Here is a 12840-nt window from a genome sequence, read left to right as displayed (position 1 = left end):
TACTTGATGAAACAAATTACTTTGTTATTATTAATTCAACTTTATTAATTCAAGGCAAGGGTAATACTTTGTGCTCACAAATTTGAAAATATTACCCTTTATATATGCAGAATTCTATAGAGAAAACCGTAAAGTCAGAGTATCAACAATATTGATTTTTGAATCTCACTTATTGAGATTATTGAGTTATTGAGTTATTGAGTTTTCAACTCACAATTGAAAACTCACTTAGCACGCAGCATATTTTGGCAAAACTAACAGTTATATTGTTGCAATGCAACACAATGACAGCCCAACCTGAAATATAATGACAACTTTTAACGGTTTCAGTTATATTGAATTGAATTAAGTTGAATTCGTGTTTAAAAAAAAGGTTTGAAATGTGAGTCATCGGCTCCAAAAGTCTGCACGTAAGCGTAGGACATTTTAATGTTGGCATTTTTTTTTGTTTGCCTGCCGACTACCAAGCGAGCTAACAAAGCCAAAAACTCAATCATTTGTTCACGTCACAGTATTCACGTATCTAAAACACAAGTTTATTTTAACAGACTTTTACTTACTTTTAGTTTGAACATTACTGACCTATACATCCACACCCAAGCATCGTTGAAAATCTCTTTATCTTACATGGTTGTTTTATAGCCTATAATACTTTTCCATTAATTGCCAAAAGCCAGTTATCCAATGAACCTCCATGATGGAGCCAAATGTGATTTCTGGATATTTGTAAATCAACTGTAAAGCCTCTATTAAAACATAGTCAAGGCAGCATGACATAGACAGCCACAAATCAACCAAAAACTCAGTTAAACCAGTTTAAAGACCAAATACTATGATGTGAAGACATGCTAATAAGAACTCAGAAGTATATTGAAGTTTCTGTTTTGTTTTGTTAATATAATGGTCTTCATAAGACTAAAATTAGCTTTCACCATGTGATACAACTACCTTTCCTTCCAGGGCAGCTCAAAAACACTATCTGGTCAAGGAAAACCCAGTATGAAAGCAACTGTGGTCAGTCTTCCAATGTCCTCAACAGTCTCTCTCTCTCTCACACACACACACACACACACACACACACACACACACACACACACGCACACACACATTCTAAGTTTAGAAATACAAAAGTATTTAGCTTTGTTTATTTTAGTTGATGACATTCATAGCGCTTTGCAACCCATTCTCTCTCCCAACTCGTAAAATACTGATGCTTGGTCAGTGTCTCTCAGCGTCAGATACCGACGCAAAAATCCCCCTTTAGCGTCTGTATGGAACACACCGGGCAGAGCAGCAGCTCAACCGCGGCGCTGTAAGATGACGTAGTATTAAGAGAGACAACGGTAGAGAGTAGTATGAAAGACTGAAAATACTCGTAAGGAGGTTGGTTGGGGGGGTGGATGGGTCAAACAACACAGGACTTTCACCCAGGAGACCGGGGTTCATGTCCCGTTCCCGTCCCACGTGTCACCGAAACGTACATTTTGTAACCGTACCCACCATCTTTTACTAAACCTAACTGCCCCATTCTCGTGCCGCATGCCAGTTAAACGTACGTCCCGAACCAGAGCGTCAAAAAGTGATGCCAAAGGCACCTGACCAAGCGTCGCTTTTTGACACGATGGGAGTGAAAATGTGTTGCGCTTTACATGACCCCAGTGGCTTTCTAAATTCAGCAAAGCAGATCAGATCTTAACACACTGTCCTCCAGCCAACCTATGCCAACCTATGTTAATTGTAAATGCCACCACATTTGCTCTGGAGTACCTAACCTGTGCTTAGCTTGTTTAATCGACTAATCTGTCGTTTTGGTCTTAGCGGACTAAGATTTCTTTAGTCGATTAGTCATTTTTTATCCCTTTTCATGCTGAATGGCTTATTTCCAAGAAACTTGCTTGAAACGTGCACATCTCTGGTAAACACAAGATTTAAAGTGTGCGATTCTTTGTGAAGAAACTCAGTTTAACAATTTGTCGATTAAATCAACTAATCCATTAGTCGACAAAATCATTCAAGTGTTAGTCTAATAGTGCGTTCCATTTGTACTCGGAGGTCGGATTTTCCGAGGTCAAAGTCGGAAGCACGCCCCCTGACCTTGGGTTTCCGAGCTCGGAACTCAGACAGCCTCGCAAAGTGCGTTCCATGTACATCGGAACTCGGAGGCCGAAGCTGGGAATGACGTCACACCCGAGTTGAATGCTTTCCATTTACAGGTTAGCCGTTGTTAGCAATGGCAGTTTATAACAACGCATTACGCAGATTTTTGTGCATACAAGCAGTGTAACAACGTGTCCACAGATAGAATATGGACAGGAGTGTGTACGACTGATTTAGTGAGACACAAATAAGCTAGTGAAAGCTGTAGTAACATACAGTTATTAGCACTTCTGTCATATTTGTGTCTCACTAAATCAGTCATACACACAGTCTGTGGACATGTTGTTACGCTGTTTGTATTCACAAAATACAGCCTAATGCGTTGTAATCAACTGGTGTTGCTAACAATGGATAACCTGGCTAGAGCTAACCCACAGTGAAAAATCCGACTTGTAAATGGAACGCAGTCAACTCAGGGGTAGTCTATATCGATGACATTCCACTTCTGGGATTGCTCCGGTGCCGCTGGGAATTCCGCCGGATGTCCTTCTTTTCGGCCGGATGTATTTTATCTTCCTCTTTCTTTGTGTTTTGACATTCTAAACTCTGGTGGATTTCTGAGGGCTATGGTTAACTGCTCCTCAGATCTCTGCAGGGTAAATCCAGACAGCTAGCTAGACTATCTGTCCAATCTGAGTTTTCTGTTGCACGACTTAAACAACTTTTGAACGTACACATGTTCCACCAAAACATGTTCCTTCCCGAGGCTATTTTGCAGAGGCACAGTTGCTCTATCTGGCACTTAGCGCCGCCCAAGACGATTGTGATTGGTTTAATGACATGCCAATAAACCAGAGCACGTTTTTCTCCCATGTCATAATGTTGTGTGGACTAGCCAGACCTTCCACCGCAGCGCTGTGGAGGAAGGTCTGGCAATGCGAGACTAACTTGGGTGTGACGTCATTATTTAGTCGAGGACAGCCCTAATCTCTATCAACAGTGTAATGTATGATGCCATCACATCTAATCCAACTACTACAGATTAGTTGCCAAAACTGGTTTGCAAAGAAGCCATTTGGACTGTGACATGTATCACCACTAACATAACTTCACACAATGTAAACTAAGATTAGGGAGAGATTATGAAAAATAAACTACACTTAATGTATGGTTAATGGTTAAAGTAAAAAAATATATCGAATCAGATCAATGTATCGTTACACCCCTACAGAACAGTGGTTAGTATTTCTACCAGGCAGCAGATGATTCTAAATAGGCATATGAATACTATATGGCTAATACCATAAAAGCAGCGGTGGAAGAAGTATTCAGATCCTTTATTTAAAGGTCCCATGGCATGGAAATTTCACTTTATGGAGGTTTTTTAACATTAATATGAGTTCCCCCAGCCTGCCTATGGTCCCCCAGTGGCTAGAAATGGCGATAGATGTAAACCAAGCCCTGGGTATCCTGCTCTGCCTTTGAGAAAATGAAAGCTCAGATGGGCCGATCTGGAATCTTCTCCTTATGACGTCATAAGGGGAAAGGTTACCTCCCCTTTCTCTGCTTTGCCCCCCCAGAGAATTTGGACCGCCCATGAAAAAGAGAGAGACATCATGGCTTGCAAACAAGCGAAGCATGGCAGTTGGTCAAGACCACACCCCCACCCTCCACCTTGCCCCCCCTCTCTCCTCCTCAATAGCATTTAAAGCTACAGACACAGAGATGGCACATCTTAAGTAAAGCTCATTGTGGGACTGGCTCTAGTAGCTGTAATTCTGCACCAAGGCTGAATTTCGGGAAAGAGACTTCAGATACAGTATTAGGGGACCACTAAGGTCTATATAAAAGAGACTTCAGATACAGGATTAGGGGACCACTAAGGACTATATAAAAGCATCCAAAAAGCAGCATGCTTTAATACTTACTTTTTTGTTCTAAATGTGGGAGCAGACACATTTGCTTTCTTTATGCAAATGTTTATTATTATCGCTTCACATCGAGAGTGCATGCTAGTAGCAACTACTGGAGAGAACCATCTGGAAGGACTATGAAACTCAACTTTCCATTCAGAAGACCCTTTTCTTTATCCTTTTCTGCTACTTTACCATTACTATTACTATTACTATTACTAGGAGCTTTATTTCTGCTAGCCATCCAGAACATTACTGCTGCATCACTTCCTGATTTCCCAAACTACGGAGCAGCCCAAATCACAGAACGTGCGTGCATGAAAACAATTAGTGGGTTTTAAAATGATTTGCGTTATGTCGTTATTATCAAGTTGATTTGGACAGCCTGAGTTTTTACATTATGATTTCAGTACCATGTTCTGTAATGTAACAACGTATAATACAGTAGTATATATTGTAATATTAAGCCAAAATAAATGATTAAGTGCATTTTGAGTGCAAATACAGGACATGATCCCTCACTGGCTTCCCACCTACCAACAGTATCAGTTGTGATGCTTAACCGTGTCTGCAGTGGGGGGGCCACATGAAGGTTAAATAGTTGTAGGTGTACACACCTATGTTTGCTGGTAGTGTCGGTCCTTGCTGTTGCACACAGTTAAAATCCAAAATGTATCAATGAACATACATATTACACTTATTTTGGTCTGTTATTAGAATTTATGTTATTACATTTTTCACAAACGTGCCACAGAAATGTAATTACAACCATATAACATATTAACCTTTAACATTATATGCAGATTATACTTTTTTTTTTATTTCAGTATCTGCAATAATATTTACCAATAATAATATATATATAATAAACGTTATTAACCAGTTTCAAGGCACTCTTCTTGTTTGGTACGAAACGTTGGCTCTTGATGTAAATAGCGTGCTGTAGTTTTATAGATAGATGGGCCGGTTATACACATTAAAGTAATATTTGCAACGCTATGTATCAGCACATTTGTTGCATGCTTTGCATCACCTTGTTCCACCCCTCTGCGCTGCACATGTTTATGAGACTTTGAGAAATCTGAGTGGACCACATAAAAGCTCAAAACGAAAAGCAGTTTCAGTTTCCAGTCCTTCCATATCTGACCAATAACAAAAGATGTAGACCCTAAACATTGAAAAAGTTTACAAGAAGCATCACACAGCATATGGTAGAATATTTATTTCGTACATGCAAGTTCTCTAAGACATTATTCATACAAGTTTTTTGTGTTCAGCTGCATTTAAACTAATCAAAAAGTAATTTAAGTGAAGCATTGGCCTGTTTTACTTTGTGTCTTGCTTTATATGTATCTCTGAAGAGTGTGATTCCACTGATAACAGTGGAATAACAAAGGACCTCCACATATTTGTATTACTACAATTGGTTCTGCCCTCACACTATTCAGCTCACTGAAATACTTTCAACTACTTTTTGTTTTGTTTTGTATTCAGGATCATCTGCAGAATGCTTACAGCCAAGCTTGCACACAATCTCACATTTGCTTTTAATTACACCGTGTGTGTTTTTTTTTATGACAGCAAATAGAAGTTGTACTGTTTGGAAGCAAAATGAAAACTCATTTTCAGACAACATTATTACAAACAAGGTCCACTACACATACATACATACATACATACATACATACATACATACATACATACATACATTCATATCTGAGTTTTGCTTACAGAGTTTGGCTAATAACTACTCTACACATTTAAACCAACTCTTTGTTGCACAAACACCATGCCATTATATGTATTCAGCAAGATACAATATATAATCAAGACAGACAGCTCTTGACTTACTGTTTCCCTCTGCTTTGTGCTGAGGTTAGATGAACACAGACAATGGATGCTTCTAATTTGTCTTAAATGTCTCCTTATTTTCCTCACTTGCATCTTATGCTCAGATCTTAACCCCTTCCACGTAAGACAAGAGAAAGCGAGGAAAAGAAAAGCATGGAAAAGATGTGAGGGAAGAGGAATCGCGTGTTTTTAGTAAAATGAGACGTTTCCTTTCCTCTGAACCGTTATCTGGAGTGGTGTCCGTTACTGATGATGATGGCACAGCTGGTTCACCTGTCAGTCAATCTGCAGTTAGTCTATATCGATGACGGTTCATTAACCGGATAGTTCCGGTGCTGCCGGAAGTTCTGCCGGATGTCCCTCACTTTCCGCTTTCTTTGAGTCAGAGACGGTTTTATTTGTGTTTACTTTAAACTCCGGTCGCATTGTGCAAAATTAACCGGAACCTCTGAGCAACGTTATATGCTGAAAATGGCACGTTTTAAGAAAAATCTTGCAACAAGGCAGGCCTGCCTGGTTATCTCGGGGAATGATTGTAAAGATTTACATAGAAAATATTTACGGCATTTACCCTCTAACTGGAACGTTTTGGTGGGATTTGCTATGGACAAAATACACACGGTGATACACTGGTAAGAACAAATGCCGTTTAACCATGTATCCAGCTAATTTAAATAGCTCACGTTACCGTATTGTGTCAGCAGTTAACTTCATTTAATATTGTATGTGTTTTCTTTTGTGGGGTGCAAATGTTCCTTCCCGAGAATATTTTACAGAGCCACACTCGTAGCCCAAGACGATTGTGATGGGTTTAAAGAAATGCAAACAACCCCTGACCGTTTTTATAATTTATAATTTAAACAATTTATAATTTATACTTTTTATTAATCCCCAGTGGGGAAAATTACAGTTTACACTCTGTTGTTATTACACACTACACACACATGCTCAGGTGCTTTTACATGCACAAGTGCAGAGTGAGTGGGCTGCGACTGGACAGGCGCCCTGAGCGGTTGGGGCGGGGCGTTCGGTGCCTTGTTCACGGTCAGTACGGTGACTTGAATCAGCGATCCTCCGGTTCCCAACCCAACTCCCTACAGACTGAGCTACTGCCACCCCTATTATTTATTCTCCTATGCAGGAATATATAGTATATGTAATGTATAGTTCATTAAAGGGGACTGTCCACGACATAATAAACTAATAAACTAAACTAATATGTGTGGACTAGCCAGGCCTTACTGCACAGCGCTGTCGAGGAAGGTCTGGCAATGCGAGACTAGTCTGCAGTCAGCTCTGCATGCCTTAGAGTTTGTGTTTCAACAGACAATGTGAAGTAATGTCCAAATAATAACGTACAGTTACCAATGTGTCTCTGCATGTTTCCCCTTAAATAAACACATGAGCATCTGCATATTAAAAACATAAAGCGTTTGTTTATATTGTGAACAGATCTGTCAACTGAAAGCCAGCAACGCTTTAATTATTTATTTATTGAATCATGTGTCTGTATTGATTGATATTTTGTTTGTCAATTGATTATGTAATAAACCAAGTTATGATGATAATGTCTTGTAAATTGTAGAAAAATATAGTAGCATTTATATTTTAGGGAGAGTGGAAAACTATGTTACTATATCTCACATTAAAAATTCACTTCACGTCTGATGCACAAGGATTTTCAGCCTCATAAAAACCAATATTTGACTTAAATTTCTTCACTGCTGAGAGTACTCCTCCTCTCCCTGGTCCATGATAGGCTACAGGCTACTATAGGGAAAAAGGCCCTGAAGTGCAAATCACAACAGCAAATAGAAAAACGCAACAGCAAATCATAAAACACAACGGCAAATAGGAAAACACGACAGAAAATATGAAAACACGACAGCAAATATGAAAACACGACGGCAAATATGAAAACACGAAAACACGACAGCAAATATGAAAACACGACAGGAAATAGGAAAATACGACAACAAATAGGAAAACACGACAGCAAATATGAAAACACGACAGCAAATAGGAAAACACGACAGCAAATTTTAAAGCACAACGGAATTAACTTCTTGCTGTTGTGTTTTCCTATTTTCTGTCATGTTTTCATATTTGCTGTCGTGTTTTCATATTTGTTGTCGTGTTTTCATATTTGCTGTCGTGTTTTCCTATTTGCTGTTGTGTTTTCCTGTTTGCTGTTGTGTTTTATGATTTGCTGTCGTGTTTTCATATTTGCTGTCGTGTTTTCCTATTTGCTGTTGTGTTTTCCTGTTTGCTGTTGTGTTTTATGATTTGCTGTCGTGTTTTCCTACTTGCTGTTGTGTTTTCATATTTGCCGTTGTGTTTTCCTATTTGCCGTTGTGTTTTCCTATTTGCCATTGTGTTTTATGATTTGCTGTTGCGTTTTTCTATTTGCTGTTGTGATTTGCACTTCAGGGCCACCATATAAAGTGGTTGTAAGCTTACTTTAATAATCAGACCTACAATTACCACAGATCCATTAACACAAACAAAAACTAAGCTTGGTAGGGACATTACACAGGGGCGGGGCTAGAAGAGTGGCACGGGATGGCACCTGCCCCCCCCCCCCCGAATTATGATTTAATCATATATAACCTAAGACTTTGGTAAACTCATTTCAAGCACCGAAACAGTTCTACTCTTCCATAGAAAACATTAAAACAAACACACATAACAGAATAAATTTGAATAAAGAAAACAAGTAATTAGATAAGTAAAATAAAAATAAATAATCCTACTTCACACAAAGGTTCAGGTTAGAGCTATCATTAAGTAGCAGGACAACAGGTAAGTAATGAATTGTTATGGACAATATGTTTGATAGTGTTTCTGCAACCCTTGGACACTCCCACACCATATGAACAAAAGTACCCAATGAATTCTGATTGCATAATGTGCAGATTGGTGATAGTAGTGCTATTATTTTCAACTAGCAACATTCTGAGGCCTTCTGTCACTGTTTCAGTCCAAACTTCTCTGTACCAAACTTCTCTGTTAGATGCTATGCATCATATTGCCTTACTGTACATATGAGTATTTATTGTTTAAATTATTTTATTTATCCTTCATTTGCATTAAAAGCTATTCTGAGGATGTTTATTATTAATGAAGTAGCCATGTATATTTATGTTGTTCCATTGTTAGTTTTTTGATATAGAACAATCCATATTCAGGCAGAGACATAACACTTCATCTTTAAGTCCCAAAGCCTGCTTGAAGTGTATGGAGACTCAAGTGTGCCACTAGAATAATCAGATTTGTACAGTGTTAAATTAGAATAATTGGATAAATAAACCCAGACCACGCTGACTGCAAGAAGCATAAAACCCCTTTCAGATGCCACAATGCTTATACATCTTTAAAAAAAAAAAAGAGAGCCTTATTTAAATTAAAGCTATCGCAAAATGAAATCGTAATTGTTAACACAGGTAACAAATTAACTGTGAGGCAAAGTACAATAGACAAGAGGAACTAGAATGAGAACAAATTTAAAAAGTTCAAACCCCTTTTCAAAGTCTATTTTGCTATTCGATTGTCATTTAAAAAGAGAATAAGGAAAATAAATTATGAATTAGGCCATGATCATATTTGGCTTCTTTTTTGACAAGAAAATGTTGACTATATGAATTTAGTTTATTAGCACATCTTTCAGAGGCAAAATATTGGTGTCCTGTAAAAACCATGCATTTTTTAAATGTCAACTTTTCAGGTAACAATGCATTTTCTAGGGAAGAGATTGTAAACTGTTGATTTAGCTTAGTAGGAGATTTTCTCAACCCATAAAGGAACACTGAATACCTAAAGGTACACTGTGTAGTGTTTTAAGTATTTTATTAGCTAAAATCAATGTCTTTATTCATAAATATGTCCTCATTGGTGTAAAATTACCTCTGCCAATGATCTGACTTCTTATCTGTATTTACATTGGACAGGCAAGTCCAAGGAGGCTTCCATGTCGTTCCGCCATTTTGAAAAACTATAATCGCTGAGAGGGACATAAAGCACTAGCCTACCTGTCTAGCTAATCCACAACGCGTTTTCGCTCAGAGCCAGCGTCACGTGACTGAAACCAGCTGAAACGGAGAAGGAGATCAGTGAGAGGCGCTTGTCACTGCCCCGGCAAATTTGAAAGCCTGCACTGCACTTTAGTTCATAATGGAGGATCATACTTAATGCCAATGGAGGCCACAGGAGAAGGAATCCTCGTCGCCAAAAAAGCGAAAATTGGAAGACATGTTGTCATAGCTTCTTGGTACATAACGGCTACCGTAGTTGCAACACGCATTTGAAAAAGCAAGGCGCTAGAGAGCACTATTCGTTTGAATGCAAAATACAATTTCACCGCTAGATGGGAGAAATTCCTACACAGTTTAAGTTTATCTGAAAAATTGAAAATGACAAAATTTGGAGAAATCTAAATTAATTAAATTTACTGAATCAAGTCATAATAGATATGTAAATAAATATAATTTTCAATAATCAAATTGCCATTAAACTTTGTAAAAGTCTCTAATTATTCTGTTGGCACACTCCAGACTACATAATAGTGAAACCAGGGGTGTTAAGAGTAATATCCAATTGACTGATTTACTGACAATTGTTGATTTTCAAAAACATTCGACAGCATACACTTCAGTAATAGTATTAAGGAGTAACATAGTCCACTACTTCCATCCTTGTGGAACAACTTAGTATGGGCCTAAAATGTGTTGAAGGGTAACTACCGTTTTTTTCAACCTGGACCCTATTTTCCCATGTTTCTGCGTCTAAGTGACTGACGATAACCACAATCTTTGAAATTGGTCCAGTATTAGGCGACTGCAGTGGCGAAACAAGCTGCAATGTTAAGTTATTGGGCAATTACACACCTTCAATTTACGTCCACTAAAAGTTCTGTTTTTACCACTGACAGGCTCAGATTATTATTCTAAGTGTCCGACAACATTACGAAAGGATCCCTACAGAGATAGACCTTTTTGTTAAAGAGTAAGATCCTTTTTGTTTAACATAAAACAGCCCCGACATCGCTATCGCCAAAGCTACCACCTTCCTTTTACATAAACAGTAATGTTATCATCGTAAAACACACTTTATTCAAAGTCAACAGAAACAAAATAAAACTATCAATAGCCGTCTTGGTTCATCTTTCCACTGTTCCAACAATCATCACTCTGGTTTGGTTGAAATAAACACTTAATTCACCCATTTACATGTACTGGCTCTATACACAATAAAAATATTTGTGGTAAGTTTAGCAATGGCAATTCCGTGGCTGTTTCTAGGTTAAACAAAAATGATCTTACTCTTTAACAAAAAGGCCTATGTCTGTAGGGATCCTTTCCATAATGTTGTCAGACACTGAGAATAATAATCTGAGCCTGTCAGGGGCAAAAACAACACTTTTAGTGGATGCAAACTAACGGTGTATATTTGCCCTTTAGGCCTATCGTTACATTGCATGCGGTTACAGCGTTCTCGCTCAATACTGGACCAATTATTGGGGCTTTTTTTGCCTTTAATTGATAGGACAGCCGTAGACAGGAAAGGGGAGAAAGAAAGGCGGAACGTACAGTATAGTACAACTAGGTGAGCTACCAGGACGCTTGCTGGACCAATTTTAAAGATTTGTGTTCACATTAGTCACTTAGACATCAATGCATGGGCAAAAAAGGGTCCAGGTTGAAAGAAAAGTGAAATTAAGTTTAATTGAGCAAGGCTTCAAAAAAGGCGTTCACCTACATGGAATGACTAAAACTGGGTCTGGATGAGTGTGAAAGACAAGATTAAACTGTGAGCCGGCCTTTCCTTGCTCCATGTACTGTAAGGGAACACTGCCAAGTGAGGAGTGCCTGTGCCTGGCGCCCCTGCTATCAGAGGGTCAACGCTCTGCACCCACAGACTTCTCTCTGATTCCCTCTGTCTGCAGTGCACTTCTGAACTAGGGCCAGTACACTACTCTTACACTGGGACTCTAACTTGTACTGCAGAGTGAGCCTGTCGGGTCTTCATCACCCAACAGATTGCAGCTGAAAACAGCCTGATATAAAAACTGTAAATAGTCTTCATAAACTGTATGTCGTGGTACGGTATTAGCTTGAATATATTCCGATTTTTTGACAATGCATTCTATAATGCCTTCTGAACACTATTTTTCCTACATTATAAATAATAAAACATTCTTAAGTCTTTTGTCTGGTAAACTTCGCCTCAATAACACTCTTTCTGCACATCTTACAACTGACTTAGAGATTTCTGCCTTTCTCCCCAGTAGGGCTGCAACCAACGGTTATTTTCATAGTCGATTATTTTGATAAATCGATACAGTAAAATGTCAGAAAATTGTAAAAAATGTGTGTTTCCCAAAGCCCTATGACATCCCCAAATGTCTTGTTTATTTTTTTCACCTTTATTTTTTTACAGCATTACAATGGCGGCCTGACAAGCAGCAAAGCTCCACTACTCAAAGATATTCAGTTTACTGTCACAGAGGAGTGACGAAACTAGATTCACATTCACATTACCGAATCAGAGAATTGTTTTACTTTTTTTCATAAAACAGTTACACAAACCGATTCATCATTATCAAAATAGTTGGCGATTAATTTAATAGCTGACAACTAATCGATTCATCTTTGCAGCTCTACTCCCCAGCTTTGTTCTTTGTAGGATTGTACAGATTGGGATGAGTCTGTAAAAATATTTAAATTCACTGACGGTAACTACGATGGTTGGGTTGGTATTTAACAGGAAACAACGAATCAGCACGTATGAAGGAGGACTATAACCTTATTATATGCTTGTGCAGAATAAAAACATTGAACCTGAAGGGGCCCTGTGGCGTTTTCTTGTAAACCTTCAGTGATGTCTACATTCAATGTTTCTCACCAAAACACATTAAACCTGGATGTAAAGAAGGGGAAGCTGCCACCTGTTGGTAGAAAGAGTTTGTCACACAATAAACTAT

Source organism: Sander vitreus, chromosome 9 (assembly GCF_031162955.1).
Source record: "Sander vitreus isolate 19-12246 chromosome 9, sanVit1, whole genome shotgun sequence".
Classification (NCBI taxonomy): Eukaryota; Metazoa; Chordata; class Actinopteri; order Perciformes; family Percidae; genus Sander; species Sander vitreus.
The sequence above is the reverse complement of the archived record's forward strand: the minus strand, read 5'-3'. Positions refer to the sequence as shown.